This window comes from Pristiophorus japonicus, unplaced genomic scaffold (assembly GCF_044704955.1).
Source record: "Pristiophorus japonicus isolate sPriJap1 unplaced genomic scaffold, sPriJap1.hap1 HAP1_SCAFFOLD_100, whole genome shotgun sequence".
In the NCBI taxonomy this organism is placed as follows: domain Eukaryota; kingdom Metazoa; phylum Chordata; class Chondrichthyes; family Pristiophoridae; genus Pristiophorus; species Pristiophorus japonicus.
The window spans coordinates 1,986,003-2,011,094 of NW_027250650.1; positions in this window are offsets into that span (position 1 = coordinate 1,986,003).

Genomic DNA, 25,092 nt, shown 5'->3' on the forward strand with positions numbered 1-25,092 from the left:
AAAAGTAGGGGATGGATGTCTGACTTTGTAGTTAATAGGAGACAAGGTGACTGACAGGTTCAGGCAATGGACTGCTGATCCAGGACGCCCCCAGCTTCGTCGTTATTGTGTTAAACATTTTCCCCTCGTTTTTTTTATTCAATCACATTTAACCTCATCGCCAAATTCACCTTTTACTGACAAGGATGCAGCTCGTTGGTGAAGTAATGTCTCAAAAAATAATCACTTCATCAAAGGGAAAACTTTAGCAGGACAATGGAGAAGGGGACTCATGAGATCGGACACTGAGAGACAGCACAGGCACGATGGGCCGAATAGCAAACTAACGTCAGAATCTGAGAGCTATGTATTTCACAGGCGGCGGCTCGTTGGTCTAGGCGTATGATTCTCGCTTAGGGGTTTTAATAATTGAAATGCGAGAGGTCACGACGAGCCCTGCCAACTTTTAGCCAAAAAGCCACTTCTCAGCCGGTCGACATGTGAGAAAACTGAGATGTTTCAAATTAAAACGTGTGATTGCACTCCGTTGTTCACACAGCGTCCAAAAATCCTGGAGATTCCCAGGTGCAAAGTGAAACTTACCGAACTGAGTAAAGTTCATGTATTTCAGATGTACTCTGCTCTGTATCTCATTCGACAACCTAAACCCGGGTTTGATTCCGGCCAATACTTGTACAGTTTCTCGTCCTTCGTGCACGCTTGAGCTCACCTCCATTGGGATAAGCATACATTCAGCAGCAATCTCAACTTCAACGTGAAACTGACGCTGCCCTGAATATGAGTGCGTCCTGTATCTCTAGCGCTGAAAAGATATGAGAAGCTGGATTTGGATTTAGTCCCTTGGCTGCCGAATTTAAACCGTACAGGAAATCAATCCGGGGTGGCCAAGCTGCCTGGTCTGATTAAAAGGCGTTCACACCCGACATTCCAGGCATGTTATAGTGTTCTGGCCTCAACTTTCGGTTCAACGTATCGGATCATAAGCACCGCCCCCATTGTCTGCTAATGGTTCTGCTGTTCCCACTAACACCTCCTCTGGTCCATCTTTTGATACTTTATTGCCCGCTTACCACCCACTTTGCCTTTTCGCATGTGCCATTTATTATTCAATCACTCCTACGCTCCACTGTATCACAGGCATTCCCTTTTGTCCTTCCTCGCTGCCTATTTTTTCCAGGCGCTATATTCGTGGAAAAAATCTGTAAATTTTACATTTCCTTAAAATATCGGAATGATCATCTGCTGAACGTGAGCCCGGGATCTTCATCCACAGAATGTTCACGACCTGCTGAGTTTTACAGAATGCTTTGTTTTTGTTCATTGTGTTTCTGTATCCCTTTTAATGTGATGTGCTGGCCTGCCCGGGGTCATTCTCTGTCTCTCCAAAATGGTGTGCTATCAGTATCGGATCATTATGTATCTGTTTAAAAGGAATGTCTTGTTTGTCCCGGATTTCAAATTTCAAATTTTAAAAACTGCCTTTGGAGGCTACAGGATTTTTAGTTTGTTAGTATGTTTGTGTAAGCGAGAGAGTGCGTGGAAACGTGTTGAGCGATCTTACTGTGCATTTCATGTCATGGGAGGAAAAATGCATTACATGCAACTTGAAGCCACACTGATTTGATTCAACACTCATTCGGGGGCTGCCTGACAGGAGAAGAATCTGCTGTGGGATTTTGCTATTCCACATCTGAAGGAAGGCACATTATATAAGTTAGAAACATAGTGATTTTAGCGAGAGCTTGCGGATGGGCTGTGTGACATGATGAGCTCCTTCCCCCTTATTTTCAAATACAAATCAAATCAAGACAAGACAAGACATGACTGACTGACTGACTTTGTTTATATAAATATATATTTACATACATTCCCTACTTTTTAACTTTCACAATAAATGTGCTTTTTCTGTTCTGCCTGCATTGGCTCTATTACATTTGACCTCTTTCACAGCAAACGCAGCTTCTGTCTGATCCTGCAGAAAAGCACTCGCGACTGTAAAAGAAGGCTTTGTTGCCCACATCTTCCCTCGTGGCTTGTTTTACACCATGGGCTTACTGTGTTTGTGTATTTACTGACTGCACGCCCTGATTTCAGGTGGATTTCATGCAGTCGCACAGAATTCGTTCAATTTATTTATTTTCTTATTATGATAAATATATTTGTTTTAAATTGTCTTTTTGTCTGGGTTAGGTTTTATTTCCCTTCCTCTTTCCTGCTTGTCTATCACCTGTGGCTTCAACAACCGTCCCAGTCCCGCTTGCTCATGAGAACCGCGCTCAATCACGCACAGCATAATTGCATTCAGGAATGATAGAAATCCCACTTTATTCTTCTGAAAGGGAACTGCTGTCCGTGAAGGGCCATTCTACAGCTGTGTAAGAGGGATGTGCTTCCTGCCCATGATCATTCGGTGTCTGTTTCAACGGGATGGTTGTCAGTTCCGGTTCATCAATTGCCCCTTTAAAACGTATTTTTCATTATCCGGATCATCCTGTACATTTAAAAAGGCGTGTGATGATCAGCTGTGATAACAGAATTGTTAAACTGTTGTGTTTCAAGCTACATTGACGTTGCCTGTGTCCGTGTACATCCATATCGCAGCGCATCTGTTCATTACTCAAAATATGCTCATGTTTTCCGATATCCACTCCTTGATATAACCCTTGTCCCAAATTTGCTCTCAATATAAAAAACAACAGATTTGCTACCGAAGGTAGCGGCTGCGTGACCTAATGGATAAGGTGTCTGACTTCGATTGCAACTGTTATCTTATCAGAAGATTGCAAGTTCGAGTCCTGCTGCGGTCAGCTAACATGCCATGTGAAATTTTATATTCTTTGTTTTGATTCTGCCTCAAAACCAACCATCTCGGACAATCACTCACCTGAAGTAAAGGAAGGCTGTTTGCTTTAAGAAGCTAATGGCACATTTTCATCACTGTCAATCTGGTTGCACGGGCAAAACAAGCGGTGAAGTAGACTTCCTGCACATTATTTCTGTTTGGCTGCAAAAAGTAGGGGATGGATGTCTGACTTTGCATTAAATAGGAGACAAGGTGACTGAGAGGTTCAGGCAATGGACTGCTGATCCAGTATGCCCCCAGCTTCGTCGTTATTGTGTTAAACATTTTCCCCTCGTTTTTTTTCTTCAATCACATTGAACCTCATTGCCAAATTCACCTTTTACTGACAAGGATGTAGCTCGTTGGTGAAGTAATGTCTCAAAAAATAATCACTTCATCAAAGGGAAAACATTAGCTGGACGATGGACAAGTGGACTCATGAGATCGGTCTCTGAGAGACAGCACAGGCACGATGGGCCGAATCGCAAACTAACGTCAGAATCTGAGATCTACGTCCTTCAGTGTCGGCGGCTAGTTGGTCTAGGGATATGATTACCGTTTTGTGGTTTTGATAATTGAAATGCGAGGGGTCCCGGGTTCAAATCCCAGACGAGCCCTGCCAACTTTTAGTCAAAAAAACACTTCTCAGCCTGTCGACATGTGAGAAAACTGACATGTTTCAAATTAAAACGTGTGATTGCACTCCGTTGTTCACACAGCGTCCAAAAATCCTGGAGATTCCCAGGAGCAAAGTAAAACTCACCGAACTGAGTAAAGTTCATGTATTTCAGATGTGCTCTGCTCTGTGTCTCATTGGACAAACTAAACCCGGGTTTGATTCTGGCCAATACTTGATCAGTGAATCTTCGTTTCTGCACGCATGAGCTCACCTCCATTGGGATAAGCATACATTCAGCATCAATCTCAACTTCAACGTGAAACAGACTCTGCCCTGAATATGAGTGCATCCTGTTTCTCTAGCGCTGAAAAGATGTGAGAAGCTGGCTTTGGATTTAGTCCCTTGGCTGCCGAACTTAAACCGTAAGGAAATCAATCCGGGATGGCCAAGCTGCCTGGTCTGATTAAAAGGCCTTCAAACCCTACATTCCAGGCATATTACAGTGTTCTGGCCTCAACATTCGGTTCAACGTATCGGATCATAAGCACCGCTCCCATTGTCTGCTCATGGTTCTGCTGTTCCCACTAACACCTCCTCTGGTCCATGCTTTGTTACTTTATTGCCCGCTTACCACCCACTTTGCCTTTTCGCAATGTGCCATTTATTATTCAATCACTCCGATGCTCCACTGTATCACAGACATTCCCTTTTGTCCTTCCTCGCTGCCTAGTTCTTTCCAGGCGCTATTTTCGTGGAAAAAATCAGAAAAATTTACATTTTTCTTAAAATATCGGATGATCATCTGAGTGAAAGTGAGCCCGGGATCTTCATCCACAGAATGTTCACGACCTGCTGAGTTTGACAGAATTCTTTGTTTTTGTTCATTGTGTTCCTGTATCCCTTTTAAGGTGATGTGCTGGTCTGCCCGGGTTCATTCTCTGTCTCTCCAAAATGGTTTGCTATCAATATCGGATCATTATCTATCTGTTAAAAGGAATGTGCTGTCTGTCCCGGATTTAAAATTTCAAATTTCAAAAACTGCCTTTGGAGGGTGCAGAATTTTTAGTTTGTTGGTGTGTTTGTGCAAGTGAGAGAGTGCGTTGAAACGTTCTGCGCGATCTTACTGTGCATTTCATGTCATGGGAGTAAAAATGCATTACATGCAACTTGAAGCCACACTGATTTGATTCAACACGCATTCGGGGACTGCCTGACAAGAGAAGAATCTGCTGTGGTATTTTGCTATTCCACATCTGAAAGAAGGCAAATTATATAAGTTAGAAACATAGCAATTTTAGCGAGAGCTTGCGGATGGGCTGTGTGACATGATGAGCTCCATCCCCCTTATTTTCAAATATTGTACCTTTAAAAAGGAGTGTGATTATCAGCTGTTATAACCGAATTGATAAACTGTTGTGTTTCAAGCGAAATTGACGTTGCCTATGTCCGTGTACATCCACATCGCAGCGCATCTGTTCATTACTCAAAATATGCTCATGTTTCCCGATATCCACTCCTTGATCTATCCTTTGTCCCAAATTTGCTCTCAATATAAAAAACAACAAATTTGCACATATGGTAGCTGCCGCGTGGCCTAATGCATAAGGTATCTGACTTCGATTGTAATTGTGATCTTATTAGAAGATTGCAGGTTCGAGTCCTGCAGCGGGCAGCTTTAGTGCTGTGTGAAATTTGTTTTGATTCTGCCTCAAAACCAACCATCTCGGACAGTCACTCACCTGAAGTAAAGGAAGGCTGTTTGCTTTAACAAGCTAATGGCACATTTGCATCACTGTCGATCTGGTTGTACGGGAAAAACAAGCGGTGAAGTAGACTTTCGTGCACATTATTTCTGTTTGAATGCAAAAAGTAGGGGATGGATGTCTGACTTTGCAGTTAATAGGAGACAAGGTGACTGACATATTGAGGCAATGGACTGCTGATCTCGTATGCCCCCAGCTTCGTCGTTATTGTGTTAAACATTTTCCCCTCGTTTTTTTATTCAATCACATTTCACCTCATTGCCAAATTCACCTTTTGCTGACAAGGATGCAGCTCGTTGGTGAAGTAATGTCTCAAAAATAATCACTTCATCAAAGGGAAAACATGAGCAGGACGATGGAGAGGGGGACTCATGAGATCGGTCTCTTAGAGTCAGCACAGGCACGATGGGCCGAATAGCACACTAACGTCAGAATCTGAGAGCTACATCCCACACTGTCGGAGGCTCGTTGGTCTAGGGGTATGATTCTCGCTTCGGGGTTTTATTAATTGAAATGCGAGAGATCCCGGGTTCAAATGCTGGACGAACCCTGCCAACTTTTAGTCAAAAAACCACTTCTCAGCAGGTCGACATGTGAGAAAACTGACATGTTTCAAATTAAAAAGTGTGATTGCACTCCGTTGTTCAAACAGCGTCCAAAAATCCTGGAGATTCCCAGGAGCAAAGTGAAACTCACCGAACTGAGTAAAGTTCATGTATTTCAGATGCACTCGGCTCTGTGTTTCATTGGACAACAGAAACCCGGGTTTGATTCCGGCCAATACTTGAGCAGTGTATCTTCCTTTCTGCACGCATGAGCTCACCTCCATTGGGAAAAGCATACATTCACCAGCAATCTCAACTTCAACGTGAAACAGTCTCTGCCCTGAATATGAGTGCGTCCTGTTTCTCGAGCGCTGAAAATATATGAGAAGCTGGCTTTGGATTTGGTCCCTTGGCTGCCGAATATAAACCGTACAGGAAATCAATCCGGGGTGGCCAACCTGCCTGGTCTGATTAAAAGGCGTTCAAACCCTACATTCCAGGCATGTTATAGTGTTCTGGCCTCAACATTCGGTTCAACGTATCGGATCATAAGCACCGCTCCCATTTTCTGCTAATGGTTCTGCTGTTCACACTAACACCTCCTCTGGTCCATCCTTTGTTACTTTATTGCCCGCTTACCACCCACTTTGCCTCTTTGCATTGTGCCATTTATTATTCAATCTCTCCGACGCTCCACTGTATCACAGACATTCCCTTTTGTCCTTCCTCGCTGCCTATTTATTTCCAGGCGCTATTTTCGTGGAAAAATCTGTAAACTTTACATTTTTCTTAAAATATCGGAATGATCATCTGACTGAACGTGAGCCCGGGAAATTCATCCACAGAATGTTCACTGCCTGCTGAGTTTTACAGAATGCTTTGTTTTTGTTCATTGTGCTTCTGTATCCCTTTTAAGGTGATGTGCTGGTCTGCCCGGGATCATTCTCTGTCTCTCCAAAATGGTGTGCTATCAATATCGGATCGTTTAAAAGGAATGTGCTGTCTGTCCCGGATTTCAAATTTAAAATTTCAAAAACTGTCTTTGGAGGGTGCAGGATTTTTTGTCTGTTCGTGTGTTTGTGTAAGCGAGGGAGTGCGTGCAAACATTCTGCCCGATCTTACTGTGCATTTCATGTCATGGGAGGAAAAATGCATTGCATGCAACTTGAAGCCACACTGATTTGATTCAACACGCATTCGGGGACTGCCTGACAGGAGAAGAATCTGCTGTGGGATTTTGCTAATCCATATCTGAAATAAGGCAAATTATATAAGTTAGAAAAATAGCGATTTTAGCGAGAACTTGCGGATGGGCTGTGTGACATGATGAGCTCCTTCCCCCTTATTTTCAAATACAAATCAAATCAAGACAAGACAAGACATGACTGACTGACTGTGTTTATATAAATATATGTATAAATATTTATTTGTGCATATATTTACATATATTCCCTACTTTTTAACTTTCACAATAAATGTGCTTTTTCTGTTCTGCCTGCATTGGCTCTATTACATTTCACCTCTTTCACAGCAAACGCAGCTTCAGTCTGATCCTGCAGAAAGGCACTCGCGACTTTAAAAGATGGCCTTTGTTGCCCACATCTTCCCTCGTGTCTTGTCTTACACCATGGGCTTACCGTGTTTGGGTATTCACTGACTGCACGCCCTTATTTCCAGTGGATTTCATGCAGTCGCACAGACTTTGTTCAATCAAAAATATATAGATTAAAAATAATTATTTATTTATTTAAATCTAATCAAATTCAATATTTTGCAATAAAATTGTAAATTTATTTATTTTCTTATTATGATAAATATATATATGTTTTAAATTGTCTTTTTGTCTGGGTTGGTTTTACTTCCCTCCCTCCTTCCTGCTTGTCTATCACCTGTGGCTTCAAGAACCGTCCCAGCCCCGCGTGGTCCTGAGACCCGCGCTCATTCACGCACAGCACAATTGCAGTCAGGAATGATAGAAATCCCATTTTGCTCTTCTGAAAGGGAACTGCTGTTCGTGAAGGGCCATTCTACAGCTGTGTAAGAGGGATGTGCTTCCGGTCCAGGATCATTCGGTGTCTGTTTCAACGGGATGGTTGTCAGTTCCGGTTCATCAATTGCCCCTTTAAGACGTATTTTCTCATTACCCGGATCATCCTGTACATTTAAAAAGGAGTGTGATTAACAGCTGTGATAACCGAATTGTTAAACTGTTGTGTTTCAAGCTACATTGACGTTGTCTGTGTCCGTGCACATCCATAACGCAGCGCATCTATTCATTACTCAAAATATGCTCATGTTTTCCGATATCCACTCCTTGATTTCACCCTCGTCCCAAATTTGTTCTCAATATAAAAAACAACAAATTTGGTACAGACGATAGCGGCCGCGAGGCCGAATGGATAAGGCAAAAGACTTCGATTGGAACTGTGATGTTATCAGAAGATTGCAGGTTCGAGTCCTGCTGCGGTCAGCTAACATGCCGCGTGAAATTTTATATTATTTGTTTTGATTCTGCCTCATAGCCAACCATCTCGGACAGTCAGTCACCTGAAGGAAAGGAAGGCTGTTTGCTTTAAGAAGCATATGGCTCATTTTCATCACTGTCGATCTGGTTGCACGGTCAAAACAAGCGGTGAAGTAGACTTTCGTGCACATTTTTTTCTTTTTGAATGCAAAAAGTAGGGGATGGATGTCTGACTTTGAAGTTAATAGGAGACAAGGTGACTGACAGGTTCAGGCAATGGGCTGCTGATCCAGTCTGCCCCCAGCTTCGTCGTTATTGTGTTAAACATTTTCCCCTCGTTTTTATTATTCAATCACATTTAGCCTCATCGCCAAATTCACCTTTTACTGACAAGGATGCAGCTCGTTGGTGAAGTAATGTCTCAAAAAATAATCACTTCATCAAAGGGAAAACATTAGCAGGACTATGGAGAAGGGGACTCATGAGATCGGACTCTGAGAGACAGCACAGGCACGATGGGCCGAATAGCTAACTAACGTCAGAATCTGAGAGCTGCGTATTTCACAGGCGGCGGCTCGTTGGTCTCGGGGTATGATTCTCGCTTAGTGGTTTTAATAATTGAAATGCGAGAGGTCACGACGAGCCCTGCCAACTTTTAGTCAAAAAACCACTTCTCAGCCGGTCGACATGTGAGAAAACTGACATGTTTCAAATTAAAACGTGTGATTGCACTCCGTTGTTCACACAGCGTCCATAAATCCTGGAGATTCCCAACTGGGTAAAGTTCATGTATTTCAGATGTACTCGGCTCTGTGTCTCATTGGACAACCTAAACCCGGGTTTGATTCCGGCCAATACTTGATCAGTTTCTCGTCCTTCCTGCACGCATGAGCTCACCTCCATTGGGCTAAGCAGGCATTCAGCATCAATCTCAACTTCAACGTGAAACTGACGCTGCCCTGAATATGAGTGCGTCCTGTATCTCTAGCGCTGATTAGATATCAGAAGCTGGATTTGGATTTAGTCCCTTGGCTGCCGAATTTAAACCGTATAGGAAATCAATCCGGGGTGGCCAAGCTGCCTGGTCTGATTAAAAGGCGTTCACACCCGACATTCCAAGCATGTTATAGTGTTCTGGCCTCAACATTCGGTTCAACGTATCGGATCATGAGCACCGCCCCCATTGTCTGCTAATGGTTCTGCTGTTCACACCAACACCTCCTCTGGTCCATCTTTTGTTACTTTATTGCCCGCTTACCACCCACTTTGCCTTTTCGCATTGTGCCATTTATTATTCAATCACTCCTACGCTCCACTGTATCACAGGCATTCCCTTTTGTCCTTCCTTGCTGCCTATTTTTTTCCAGGCGCATTTTTCGTGGAAAAAATCTGTAAATTTTACATTTTCCTTAAAATATCGGAATGATCATCTGACTGAACGTGATCCCGGGATCTTCATCCACAGAATGTTCACGACCTGCTGAGTTTTACAGAATTCCTGGTTTTTGTTCATTGTGTTTCTGTACCCCTTTTAATGTGATGTGCTGGCCTGCCCGGGGTCATTCTCTGTCTCTCCAAAATGGTGTGCTATCAGCATCGGATCATTTTGTTTCTGTTTAAAAGGAATGTGCTGTCTGTCCCGGATTTCAAATTTCAAATTTCAAAAACTGCCTTTGGAGGCTACAGGATTTTTAGTTTGTTCGTGTGTTTGTGTAAGCGAGGGAGTGCGTGCAAACATTCTGCCCGATCTTACTGTGCATTTCATGTCATGGGAGGAAAAATGCATTGCATGCAACTTGAAGCCACACTGATTTGATTCAACACGCATTCGGGGACTGCCTGACAGGAGAAGAATCTGCTGTGGGATGTTGCTATTCCATTTCTGAAATAAGGCAAATTATATAAGTTAGAAAAATAGCGATTTTAGCGAGAACTTGCGGATGGGCTGTGTGACATGATGAGCTCCTTCCCCCTTATTTTCAAATACAAATCAAATCAAGACAAGACAAGACATGACTGACTGACTGTGTTTATATAAATATATGTATAAATATTTATTTTTGCATATATTTACATATATTCCCTACTTTTTAACTCTCACAATAAGTGTGCTTTTTCTGTTCTGCCTGCATTGGCTCTATTACATTTGACCTCTTTCACAGCAAACGCAGCTTCAGTCTGATCCTGCAGAAAGGCGCTTGCGACTTTAAAAGATGGCCTTTGTTGCCCACATCTTCCCTCGTGGCTTGTCTTACACCATGGGCTTACCGTGTTTGGGTATTTACTGACTGCACGCCCTTATTTCCAGTGGATTTCATGCAGTCGCACAGACTTTGTTCAAACAAAAATATATAGATTAAGAAATCATTATTTATTTATTTAAATCCAATCAAATTCAATATTTTGCAATAAAATTGTAAATTTATTTATTTTCTTATTATGATAAATATATATATGTTTTAAATTGTCTTTTTGTCTGGGTTGGTTTTACTTCCCTCCCTCCTTCCTGCTTCTCTATCACCTGTGGCTTCAAGAACCGTCCCAGCCCCGCGTGGTCCTGAGACCCGCGCTCATTCACGCACAGCACAATTGCATTCAGGAATGATAGAAATCCCATTTTGTTCTTCTGAAAGGGAACTGCTGTTCGTGAAGGGCCATTCTGCAGCTGTGCAAGAGGGATGTGATTCCGGTCCAGGATCATTCGGTGTCTGTTTCAACGGGATGGTTGTCAGTTCCGGTTCATCAATTGCCCCTTTAGGACGTATTTTCTCATTATCCGGATCATCCTGTACATTTAAAAAGGAGTGTGATTAACAGCTGTGATAACCGAATTGTTAAACTGTTGTGTTTCAAGCTGCATTGACGTTGTCTGTGTCCGTGCACATCCATATCGCAGCACATTTTATCATTACTCAAAATATGCTCATGTTTTCTGATATCCACTCCTTGATTTCACCCTTGTCCCAAATTTGTTCTCAAAATAAAAAACAACAAATTTGGTGCAGACGGTAGCGGCCGCGAGGCCTAATGGATAAGGTGAAAGACTTCGATTGGAACTGTGATGTTATCAGAAGATTGCAGGTTCGAGTCCTGCTGCGGTCAGCTAACACGCCGCGTGAAATTTTATATTCTTTGTTTTGATTCTGCCTCAAAGCCAACCATCTCGGACAGTCATTCACCTGAAGTAAAGGAAGGCTGTTTGCTTTAAGAAGCATATGGCTCATTTTCATCACTGTCGATCTGGTTGCACGGGCAAAACAAGCGGTGAAGTAGACTTTCGTGCACATTTTTTTCTTTTTGAATGCAAAAAGTAGGGGATGGATGTCTGACTTTGTAGTTAATAGGAGACAAGGTGACTGACAGGTTCAGGCAATGGACTGCTGATCCAGTATGCCCCCAGCTTCGTCGTTATTGTGTTAAACATTTTCCCCTCGTTTTTTTTATTCAATCACATTTAACCTCATCGCCAAATTCAGCTTTTACTGACAAGGATGCAGCTCGTCGGTGAAGTAATGTCTCAAAAAATAATCACTTCATCAAAGGGAAAACATTAGCAGGACTATGGAGAAGGGGACTCATGAGATCGGACTCTGAGAGACAGCACAGGCACGATGGGCCGAATAGCAAACTAACGTCAGAATCTGAGAGCTCCGTATTTCACAAGCGGCGGCTCGTTGGTCTAGGTGTATGAATCTCGCTTAGGTGTTTTAATAATTGAAATGCGAGATGTCACGACGAGCCCTGCCAACTTTTAGTCAAAAAAACACTTTTCAGCCGGTCGACATGTGAGAAAACTGACATGTTTCAAATTAAAACGTGTGATTGCACTCCGTTGTTCCCACAGCGTCCAAAATCCTGGAGATTCCCAGGAGCAAAGTGAAGCTCACCGAACTGAGCAATGTTCAGGTATCTCAGATGTACTCGGCTCTGTGTCTCATTGGACAACCAAAACCCATGTTTGATTCCGACCAATACTTGATAAGTATACCTTCCTTTCTGCACGCATGAGCTCACCTCCATTGGGATAAGCATACATTCAGCGTCAATCTCCACTTCAACGTGAAACAGACTCTGCCCTGAATGTGAGTGCAACCTGTTTCTCTTGCGCTGAAAAGATGTGAGAAGCTGTGTTTGGATTTAATCCCTTGGCTGCCAAATTTAAATCGTTGCGGAAATCAATTCGGGGTGGCCAAGCTGCCTGGACTGATTAAAAGGCGTTCACACCCTACATTCACGGCATGTTATAGTGTTCTGGCCTCAACATTCGGTTCAACCTATCGGATCATAAGCACCGCTCCCATTGCCTGCTAATGGTTCTGCTGTTCCCACTAACACCTCTTCTGGTACATTCTTTGTTACTTTATTGCCCGCTTACCACCCTCTTTTCCTTTTATCATTGTTCCATTTATTATTCAATCACTCCGACGCTCCACTGTATCACCGACATTCCCTTTTGTCCTTCCTCGCTGCCTATTTTTTCCAGGTGCTATTTTCGTGGAAAAAATCTGTAAATTTTACATTTTTCTTAAAATATCGGAATGAGTATCTGACTGAACGTGAGCCCGGGATCTTCATCCACCGATTCGCATTCCTTTGCTTTTGAAACTAAAAAGTGACATCAGTTAACGTCATTGGGGATTCGAAATGCAGTACCGTTCTGCAACAGCTAACGTGAGTCATACGTGGTGTGTATGCTCCCTGCTGCCAGCTAAAGAACATCACTGAGTGGGTGCAAAACATTTTTCGGGGTGAAGTGGAGCAGCATAAGCCGTTATCTCGGTGCTAACCAATGACATGAGGAAACAAGGGGATGTGTTCCTTCAGTCAGAGTTTCAGGTGCAATTGAGGAAATTAATGAGCAGGACCACAAAGGTATTCTATGGATTATTCCCAGTGCCCCGCGCTATTGAGTTTACAAATAGCAACGTGTGTCTGGATAAACGGTGCACAAAGTTGGACTGCTGAATCCTGGCGCATTGGGACCAGTTCTGGCGGAGGAGGGACCTATTGCAGTAGGTCCGGTTGTACATCAACAGAGAGTGGACCAAATTCGTCGTGGGAAGTTTAACAACTGGGGCTGGTGAGTGGTTGAATTAATTTAGCAGTGGATTTGTGTTCCAGGCTGAAACATCTGTAGATGTTGTAATTATGCCTTTATACATAAGTCCAGATGATTACTAGATATCAAATATCGCAGTGAACGTGGCCTCAGACAGCGCATTTCAGCCCATCCGTGTGAAACGATATACCATGGCACAGCCAAACTTTCCCTTACACCGAGCACATGCACAGGAAACACAGGCACAGCAGAATTTGCTGAAGACCGTAGGTAGTAAAGTGTTCTTTGATCAGTGATAGCTCTAAATATATTTTGGTGTCTCTGTGTTAATTTATAATTTGTTCTGTGGGATATAAATATATTTTGTATATCTTTTTCAATGTTTATGTATATGAATACTTCAACGTTATTTATAATAGTATTATGGAGAAACTGTGCTTGTTATAAATGTATTTACTGTGTATATATTTGTATCTATGTTACTTGTAAACACCTCGCAAATAAACGTAAATATAATTATAGCATAGAGATACTTGGAGATAAATTCAAAAAGAAAACAGACATAAAAAAAAATACATTTATAATAACACAGAGATGAACACAAATAATTTGATTATCAAGGTTCCACACAATTTTATTTACATCTCACAGATAGATGCACAAATATATTTATACATTTCCTGCATGGACATCCAAATTCATGAGAAATAAAAAAACATTGCACCCAAAAATAAAGCACGTCTATGGCGAAAATTTATGGAGACTCAATAACTGAAGGCTTCATGCAGAGAACCGGCACAGACACGATGGGATGAAAAGCTTCCTTCTGTGCTGAATGATTCGATGAATCGTTTACTTCTTGCTTGAAAGACAGGTCGAACAGGCACCTGTATGATGAGAGCAACGAGACCGCAAGTTGTACAGATACAATTGGCGCAATTGGTTAGCATGCAGTACTTCTATGAAATTACAGGCCCGGGAAATGCAGAGGTTGTGAGTTCGAGCCTCACCTACTGCAGTCAATGCTCTTATTTGTGATGTTTTAATTTTCAGAGTCTGTGGCTGTTTTGTATTTTTCCATCTCTCTTGTCGATTCCGCCATATGCCCCGCTGCTGTCTGTCTCTCTCACTGCGGTCACCTCAGTGTCAATCTGTGGGTTATTTCTGAATGAATACCCGTGTCTATTCCCGACATGAAATAAATGAGGGCTTCAAACAGTTCCTCATCTGACATTACGGAACTAATGAGCCAACATTTATAACAAGATATAGTTTATTGTCAAAATAACAGTCCATCTAACAGAATAGGTTCAATTCTGTACAAAACCTAACTATGATCACAACGTGTTTCCAAAAAGCAGCTTTTTATTACGTTGTCGCAAGCGCTACCATAGTAGCTCAAGGAGTTTCATAATTAATAAACATAGAAATTAAACAATGAAACGGTTGAGATGGTTCTGAGACTGTAGAATGCCCTTCCCAGAGCAACATTTAAAACAAGGTTTGAAAACTGGCAGCATGCAGGAGGAAGGGAAGAGCGGAAAGAGAGCCACAGAAAAGCCACGGTAGTTTCGGAAGATTAGGGAGTTTTTCTATGACCACAGCATAATTGCGCTCAGCACGGATATAGTTGCTGTTAAATATGAATAAAATGCAACGTTTGTTTTCAGCTTTTTCTGTTTCTGTCACGTTTAACTAACTAATTCTTAATTCCATTTGCCTGCGATGATTCCATAAATGTTTGTATCCTTGCCCAATAAAAATCGATCAATGTGAATCTTCAAAATATCAATTGACCCCCAGCCTCGATAGATTTTTCTGGGAGGAATTATAAGACAGGTGGAACAGGCAGCTGCATAATGGGAGCATTAATACCACACAGCTTCCGCACGCACTTCTAGCGATGGAATCGGATAGGGCGCAGTACTTATATGGTAATACAAGCCACGGAGAAAAGCCGAGGTTGTGAGTTCGGGCCTCACCGAGAACAGTTGATGGCTTTGCTTATGACATTTCCACAGGAATCGAAGGTACAATTGATCTATCCCCAAACGTTATCTACATATTTGCGGTTTTATTCCAGCACTTAGTTTCCTCTTGCTAACAATATTGCAACAGAGGATTAGAGTTATACTTATTTTTGGGATGGAGTGGAGGAGTTTTGACATTTAATCAGTAACTCTGATGTAAAGAATAATGTGCCGGAAACACACTCGATTTCAAATAGAAGATATATAAACGCATTGGTTATCTCTACTTAATTCCTGCACTACATTCAACAGAAACAAGGATTTTCCTGAACATTTCGCTAAAAATGTTGTGTTCAGTGTTGCAATGACTCGTGCATTAGAATACTCGCTGATTCTGTTCTATAGAAACATTTAAACTTGTCGATTCAAGTCCCATCAAAGTCCAAATAAGAATTAATAGAATGGTTACCGCACATCAGGAGGCCATTCGCCCCATCGAGAGCGTGCCAGCTCTCAGCTAGTCACATTCCCCTTTCCTTTCCCCATAGGACAGTGTTGGCTGGTTCCGAGGCTGGAAAGTAAAAGGTTGCAGCAAACTGCAAATGTCTACGATAGCCGGAAGATTTATTGTTTTGGGCCTGAAATCCACTCAGCCTGAAAACCTGCTCGCCGCTACACTGGTTAAAACTCCATTCAGTGTTCGAATAAATAATAACTCTAGCTGCCTGGCTGCATTTCCCTCTCTTAGAACCTGATAGATCCGCCAGGGAGGAAGGCACGTTTAAGTGTCACCCAATTTTCTTTTACGCTTTTCAACATTTCAAGGGAGCAAAAGGTTTTCCCCTCAATCTGCAATGATCTTTTCTGTTATTGTCGTCGCATGCATCTTTCTATCTCTCCCTCTCTCTGTCTCTTGTATTTCTCTAGTTTTCGCTGACTGACTTCTTAGGCTTCAATGGACGGCCTGGGCTGATCTAACCTGCAACGAGGGCAGAAATGGATAATGAAAGACCTGGACTATAGGACAGGAATTGTGTAAATCCGGTGCAAATATCTTCACAGATATGTTCCTTCGCGCTCGCAGTGAAATAAAGCAGCACCGATTACAGTTATCTTCAGGTAGAGTGTAACTTATGAGGATGCCGAGACAGACGATAATACAGAGCTATTAATGCTGCAAAATCGTATTTGATAATACAAGTCGCTTATTTAAAACTAGCTTTGTGAAGACATTCGAATATTTTTGACTTGGAATAGGCAGCAGTGCTCGCACGGCAGTTGGATGCCTGTGTCCAGTTGGAAAGCTGTCTGAAAGAACAGGCAGAACATTGACTTTCTGCTGAGAAGACCATGAGCCTCCTTTTCGAACATGATTCTCCAGTCCCGCTAAGAGTGGATTAAGCATCATGAGAGCAGGATGGGACTGTGTCCAAATGTAAAATAGGAATGTAGGGGTCATTTACCCTTCCTTAAAGAACAATAATGTTTCAGTTCTAGTTTTTGTTGCAGAATTTTCTCGCCCCACTCTCAATTCGGCCCAGGGATGAGCCGAGACGGTCACGTGGAGTTAATACAATTCCTCCAGTCAGTTAATTCAGTTGGCATATCAAGAAAAAATAAGAAATCACCGTGACTTAGTCGGTGAGCGCGCAGCACAATGGATAAGGTGTTTATTTATGGTATGTACCATAATGTTATCACGAAATTGCCGTTTTGAGGAGATTTGGATTCAAAGCCTAATTTATGTAATATTCAGTCAAATGCTTGGAAGGTTTGTCAGCAAAAAACGCTTAACACAGTAAATGAGCACAATCCATTAGCAGTCCATCGCCTTTAATCTCATCTGCCATCTAGGACAATTCAGCTATTCCATTTCAGGCGTTTTGCATCCATACAGAAATACGTGGCAACAAGTCCCCATCACGACGTGTCCTGCCCGTGCACCCAGATCGACAATGTTGAAAATGTACAATCAGCTTCTGTAAGCAAATGACCTTCAGTTACTACAGGATGCCCGTGAAATGTCTCCTCAAAAGATGAAGTGCGGGCCCCTTTTAATGAGACCAGTCAGCCTGACCACGCCATTTTAAAACCGACCAATGCAGAACACTCTACCGTTCGACCACATTAGGCATACTGTGTGCAATTCTGGTCGCCATGTTAAAAAGAAGATAGCAAGGCACTGGATAGGTGCAGAAAAGATGGTATACTATCAGGAAAGAATCGACAGGCTCAATTTATTTTGTCGTGAAACGAGAAATCTAAGGGTGACCTAATAGAGCTCTTTAATATCTTGAAAGGTTTCGTTAGAATAGATACAGAGTGTTTCCACTTGCAGGGAAGAGTATTACTAGAGATCATCAGTGTAAGAAAAATCAGCAACAAATCAAATTGGGAATTAAGAAGATACTTCTTTTCGCAGAGAGTGGTCAGAATGTAAAAGTCGCTATCACCAGTGTTGTTGAATCTAATATTATAGATGCATGTAAGGAGCGGTTAGATAAATATATGAGGGAGAATTGAATGGAGGGATATGCTGATAGTGCTGGATGCGGAAAGAGGGGAGGATGCTCCTGTGGTTCACAAACGTCGATATTGACAGGTTGGGCTGACTAGCCTATTTTTGCACTGACTATCCTATCTAATCATATGAATTCGACACCCATGAGTCCAATAAAAAGCCAATTTCTCACAACTTTCAGACCTAGAGGAAATGACACTGATTAATACTCCTGATTTAGCGTGTTTCAAAAAGATGTCAAGATTGATGCTCCTTAAAACCGACCTCATTGACCAAGCTATTGAACATCTGCCGTAATTTATCTTTTATGTGGTCCAGTGTCAGCATAATTTGATTTGTTTTAAGCTTTCGCGGAGCGCCCTGTAACGTCTTACTATGTTAAAGGCGCTACATAAATGCAAGTTGTTGTTGTGTTAATATTTACATCATTGTCTCCCTGTTTCAGGTTTCAAAGAAAACGTGCTAGTTGAGAAGCATGTACGGCCTAGTTCCCCGAGTTCAAGATACTCCAGATAGGGAGAAAAAAATCTCAGCATTTAAACTGCCAGTCCCCTTTAGAATCGTGTATGTTTTATAAGAGCACCTCTCATTCTTCTGAACTCCAGAGTTTATGGACCCATGCTACACAATCTTTCAACATAAGACAGCCATCTCATCACAGGAATCAATACAGTGAACCTTTGTTGTACTGACTCCAAGGCAAATATATCCTTCCTTAGATAAGGAGATCAAAATGCCCAGTTGTTGATAGACTTCCATACACATACACTCCAACACGCTTACAATATTGCCCTCCTTATTACCTGCATGCTAGCATTCTGTGTTTCTTGCATGAGGCCACCCACGCCTTTCTGAACACCACCTTAAAAGTTTCCCACAGTTTCAAAAATATTCTGTATTTTATTATTTCTACCATAACCTCACATTTTCCTACATCATACTCCATATTCTACCTCACTACCCACTCAAGAAGTCTATCTATCTTCTCCTCACAGCTCACTATCCCACCTAGCATTGTATTAGCAGCAAAAGTGGATACATTACATTCGGTCCCTTCATTCAGTCATTAATATAGATTGTAAATAATTGAGGCTGCAGCACTGATCCTTGCGGCCCTCCACCATTTAGTGCCTGCCAACCTGAAAAAGACCCGTTTATCCCTGCACTCTGTTTGCTATCCGTTAACTAGTCCTCTATCCATGCAAATACATCATCTCCAAACCAATCATTCCTTAACTTGTGTAACAACGTTTTATGTGGCACCTTATTGAACGCCTTTTAGAAATCCAACTATACATCATCCAGTGGTTCTCCTTTATCTACCCTTCCAGTTACATCCTTAAAAACTCTAATAAATATGTCAAACATGATTTCCCTTTCATAAAACTATGTCGACTGCCGAATCATGTTATGATATGATGTTCTTATTGGTACTGCAAAAATGGCCAGCAGGCTCTACCCTTTGTCTATGATTGGTCCGCTTGGGGGATACACCAAATCCTGAAGTTCCGGAATGTGTAACTTGAATCGCACATCCCAAGGTACCACTGACTTTGCAAATTATAACTCGAAGTACTTTGACTTCCTTAAGCGAAAGAGGACAGAGCACCCAAGAAGTCAGGAAGGGCCAGCCAAAGTTCCTTAGCCCAGTCCAAGCACATCCCTCCCCAGCCGAAATGCCTTACCACAGTCCAAGTGCAAGCCAACCCAGCTGACGTGCCTTACACCAGGCCAAGTGCATCCCTCCACCAGCCGAAGTGCCTTATCGCATTCCACGTGTATGCTTACCCCAGCCGTTGCAGATTGGAAAACTGCAAATGTAACGCCCCTATTCAAAAAAGGAGGCAGACAAAAAGCAGGAAACTTTAGACCAGTTAGCTGAACATCTGTGGATGGGAAAATATTGGTGTCCATTATTAAAGGAGCAGTAGCAAGATATTTGGAAAAGCAAAATTCGGTCTGGCAGATTCAAAATTCGGTCTGGCAGAATCCGGCCGAAATAGCTCATTTGGGAGAGCGTTAGATGAAGATCTAAAGGTCCTTGATTCAATCCCGGGTTTTTGCAATATCTGGTGATTTTGCGTTTCCGATATTTTAATGGGAGAAGCTAGTTTTCTATCCAGACATTGCTGGAGAGATGGGCTGTTCAGCGGTTGAGTGATACTAATTTCTATATTTCTATAGATGGAGTCCTTACTACTAGGGGAATCTAGGGGAATCAAGGGGTATGGTAAGAAAGCGCGAATGGGGTACTGAAGTTGCATGTTCAGCCATGAACTCATTGAATGGCGGTGCAGGCTAGAAGGGCCGAATGGCCTACTCCTGCACCTATTTTCTATGTTTCTATGTTTCTAACATGGATTTATAAGGGGAAGTCATGTTTGAGAACTTTGCTGGAGTTCTTCGAGGATGTAACGATAAGGGTGGATAAAGGGGAACAAATGGCACTTCCAGAACGCATTTGACAAGGTGCCACAGAGAAGGTTATTGCACAAGATAAAAGTTCACAGGTTTGGGGGTAATATGTTAGCATGGATAGCGGATTGGCTAACTAACAGAGAACAGAAAGTCGGGATGAATTGTTAATTCTCTGGTTGGTAACCAGTAATCAGTGGGGTGCCGCAGGGATCATTGCTGCGATCCCAACTATTTATCATCTATATTAACGACTTGGAACAATGACTGTGTGTAACGCAGCCAAATTTGCTGATGATACAAAGTTGGGAGGAAAAGCAATGTGTGAGGACGACACAAAAAATCTGCAAAAGGACATAATAGGCTAAGTGAGTGGGCAAAAAATTGGCAGATGGAGTATAATTTTGGAAAGCGTGAGGTCATGCACTTTGGCAGAAAAAAATCTAAGTGCAAGTTTTTACTTAAATGAAGAAAGATTGTAAAGACCGCAGTACAGCGGGACCTGGGGGTACTTGTGCATGAAATAAAAAATTATAGCATGCAGGTAAAACAGTGATCAGGAAGGCCAATGGTATCTTTATTGCAAAGGGAATGGATTATAATAGCAAGGAAGTCTTACTACAGTTATATAATGCATTGGTGAGGCCACACGTGGAAAACAGAGATGAGGAGAATTTTCTTCTCTCAGAGGTTTGCAAGTCTGCGGGATTTGCTGCCTCAGAGAGCTGCGGAAGCTGGGACATTGAATACATTTATCAGAAATAGAGCGTTTCTTAAACGATAGAGCATAAGCGGTTATGGGGAGCGGGCGCGAAGTGGAGCTGAGTCCATGATCAGGTCAGCGATGATCTTATTGAATGGTGGAGAAAGCTCGAGGGGCCGTATGACCGACTCCTGCTCCTATTTCTTATGTTCTAGGTGCCTTGCCCAGTCCACGTGCATGCCTCCCTCAGCCGAAGTGCCTTATCCCAGTCCAAGTGCATGCCTCTCTGAGCAAAAATGCCTTATCCCAGTCCGTGCATGCGTTACCCAGCTGAAGTATCTGACCCCATTCCAAGTACATCCCTCTCGCAGCTGAAGTGCCTTACACAAACGCAAGTGCGTCCTTGACACCCGCCCCCCTCCCCGGGTTTATTGGGAGCCTATAAATATTGACAGTCGTGATTTCTCGATATCAACCGCTCCAACGATGTTCCTTGTAAGGACTTGGAATAACGTGATCCGTCTTCGCCCAAACCCATGTCTCTGTATCTCAGCGTCAGCCACTCTCACTCTCCTTCCAGCCTCTCTCACTCTTCCCCCAGCCTCTCACGCTCCCCCAAGCCTCTCTCACTCTCCCACAGCCTATCTCACTGGCCGCCGCTTCTCTCACCCTCCCCCAGCGCCTTTGACCCTTCCCCCAGACTCTCTCACTCTCCCCGGCCTCCCCCACTTCCCAAGCCTCTCTCACTATCCCCCAGCAATTCCCACTTCCCCCAGCCTCTCTCATGCTCCCCCAGCACCTCTCACTCCTCCCAGGCTCTCTCACTCTTCCCCAGCCTCTCTCACTCTTCCCCAACCTCTCTAACTCTCCTCCTGACTCTCTCACTCTCCTCCCAGCGTCTCTCTCTCTTCCCCGAGTCTCTCACTCTCCCTTAGCTACTCTAAGTCACACATCTCTCACTCTCCTCTCATCCTCTCACCGCCACCCCAGTCTCTCACTGTCCCCCAGCCTCTCGAAGTCTCCCCCAGCCTCTCTAACTCCGCCAGCATCTCACTCTCCCAGGCAATCGCACACTCCACAGCTTCTCTCACTCCCCCTACTGGGGTAGAGTGATAGGCTGGCGGGATTGAGAGAGGCTGGTGGGATTGCGAGACGCTGGTGGAGCGTGAGAGTGGCTGCTGTATAGTTAAAAATGCTGCGGGGGAGTAAGAGAAGTTGGGAGGAGTGTGGGAGAGACTGGTGGGAGAGACAGAGGCTGGATGAGAGTGTACGGCTGGGGGAAGAGAAAGTGAGGCTGAGCGGGAGTTGGAGAGACCATGGGGAGTGAGAGAGGCAGGAGGGGAACGGGAGATGCTGGGGCGAGTGAGAGAGACTGGGGGAAGTGAAACGGGCTGGGGGAGAGTGAGAGATGCATGCGGAACGAGCGGGACGGGCTGGGGGATACGGAGAGTGGCTGGGGGGCATGGGAGAGACTGGGGGAGAATGATAGAGGCTGGCGGAGTGAGAGGGGCTGGGGTAGTGAGAGAGGCTGGGGAGACGGAGAGAGAGGCTGGGGAACAGTGAGAGACTGGGGGAGAGAGAGAGGATGGGACGAGAGTCAGAGATTGGTGGGAGAACGAGAGGTTGAGGGAGAGTAGGAGACGCTGCAGGGAGAGCGAGAGGCTGGGAGGAAAGTGAAAGAGGCTGGAGGAAAGTGAGAGTGGCTGGGGGAGAATGAGAGACTGCGGGGAGGGAGGGAGTCTGGGGATTGGAGTGAGATAGGCTGGGGGAGTGTGAGAGAGGCTAGGGAGTGTGAGTGAGGCTGGGGGAGATTGAGAGAGGTTTGGGGAAGAGTGAGAATGGCTGCGGGAGATTGAGAGAGAATGGGTGGAGATTGAGCGAGATTGGAGGGCGAGAGAGAGACAGCGGAGAGTGACAGAGGTAGGGGGAGGGTCAGAGGATGGGGGAAGGAGATACTGGGGGGATTTATGGAGAGGCTGAGGGATAGTGAGAGAGGCTGGGGAAACTGAGAGAGGCTGAGGGGAGAGAGAGGCTGGTGGAAAGTTAGAGACTGAGGTGGAGCGAGAGGATGGGAGGAGAGTGAGAGATTGGGTGGGGGTGAGAGAGAGGCTCAGGGTGAGTGAAAGAGGCTAGCGAGAGAGAGAGGCTGGGAAGAGAGTGAGAGAGGCTGGAGGAGAGGGAGAGAGACTGGTAAAGAGTGAGAGAGGCTGGGGGGAGTAAGGGAGTCTCGGGCGAGGCAAAGAGTATGGGTGGAGCGAAAGATGCTGGGGGGATATTGAGAGACTTGAGGGGGGGATAGAGAGAGAGGTTGGGAGGAGAGTGAGAGACTGGGGGACAGAGAGAGAGGCTGGTGAGAGAGTGAGTGAGGTGGAGAGAGTGAGAGAGGCTGAGGGAGGGTGAGAGAGGCTGGAGAAGAGTGTGAGCGACTGGGGGAGGGTCAGAGAGACTGGGGGAGAGTGAGATGTTGGGGGGAATGAAAGAGACTGGGGGGGGGCGTTGATAGAGAGGCTGGGGGAGACTGAGAGAAGCAGGGGTGATGAGTGAGACTGAGGTGAGAGGGAGGCTGGGTAAGGGTTAGAGAGACTGGAAGGATTGAGAGAGGCTGGGGGAGAGGGAGAGGCTCGGGTGATGAGAGAGTCTCGGGCGAGGGAGAGAGGATGTAGGAAGTGAGAGAGGCTGGGGAGAGTGTGAGGCTGGGGGCAGAGTAAGTGAGGCTGAGGGCCAGAGGGAGGGGCTGGGGGGAGTAAGAGACGCTGGGGGAGTGAGAGAGGGTGGGGGCCGATGGTCAGATACTGCGGGAAGAGAGAGAGGTTTGGGGAATTAGAGAGATTGGGTGAATTGATAGAAAGGCTGGGGGAGACTGAGAGAAGCTGTGCTGATGAAAGAGGCTGAGGGGAGAGAGAGGCTGGGTGAGAGTGAGAGAGACTGGAGGGAGTGAGAAAGGTTGGGGAGAATGAGAGTGGCTGGGAGACAGTTAAAGACTTGTGGAGAGAGAGAGAGGATGGAAAGAGAGTGAGAGATTGGGGGCGGGGAGAGAGGCTGAGGGAGATTGAAAGCGGCTTGGGTAGAGAGAGAAGCTGGGAGGATTTCACTGTCCCTCAGCCTCTCTCTCTTCCCCAACCCACAATCTCCCACTCTCCTCCCATCCTCCCGCTACTCCTCAGTTTCTCACTGTCCCCAGCCTCTCTTTCAATCCCCCAGTATCTCTCATTCCCCCAGCCTCTGAGTCTCCCCCTGCCTCTGTCAATCTCAGCAGTCTCTCTCTCGCCTCCCGATCTCGTTCAATATCCACCCAGTATCTCTCACTCTCCCGCAGCCTGTCACCCTCTTCCCCCAGCCTCTCTCTCACCCCACAGCCTCTCTCGCTCTCCTCCCAGCCTCTCTGTCTCCCCACAGCCTCTCTCACTCTCCCTCAGCATCTCTCTGCCCCACCAATCTCTCACTCTCCTCCCATCCTCTATCTCTCCACCCAGCATCTTTCTCTCCCCCAGCCGCTCTCTACTCCCCGAGCCACTCTCACTCTACCCCAGCCTCTCTCTCGCCGCCAGCCTCTCTCACTCTCCACAGTTTCTCTTACTCACCCGAGCCACTCTCACTATCCACCAGCCCCTCTTTCACTCCACCAGCATCGCCCAATCCCCCCAGCCTCTCTCACTCCCCCTAGCCTATCACTTCCCCCTAACCTCTCTCCAACTCCACTGGCCTCTCTCACACTCACTCTTTCTCACTCGACACAGCCTCCCTGTCTCCCCCAATTGCTCTCACTCTCCCCCAGCCTCTCTCACTCTCCCCAAGCCACTAACCTTCCCACAGCCTTTCTCAGACTACCCAAACTCTCTGAATCTCCTGCAGCCTCTCTCACACTCACCCATCCTCTCTGATTCTCCTCCCTCCTGTCTCAGTCTTCGCCCAGACTCAGTCAAACCCACCCAGCCTCTCTCATTCCCTCCAGCCTCTCCCCCGTCTCACAATCTCTCACTCTCCTCCGATCCTCTCTCTCTCTCCCCCAGTCACTCACTGTCCCCCAGCCACTCTCATTCTCCCCAGCCTCTCTCACTCGCCCAGCCTCTCGCACTCCCTCCAGCTTATCACTCTACCCCATGCCAGCCTCTCTCACACTCCACCGACATCGCTCACACATCCTTTTTCACTCATCCCAGCCTCTCTCTCTCCCACAATTTCTCTCACTCT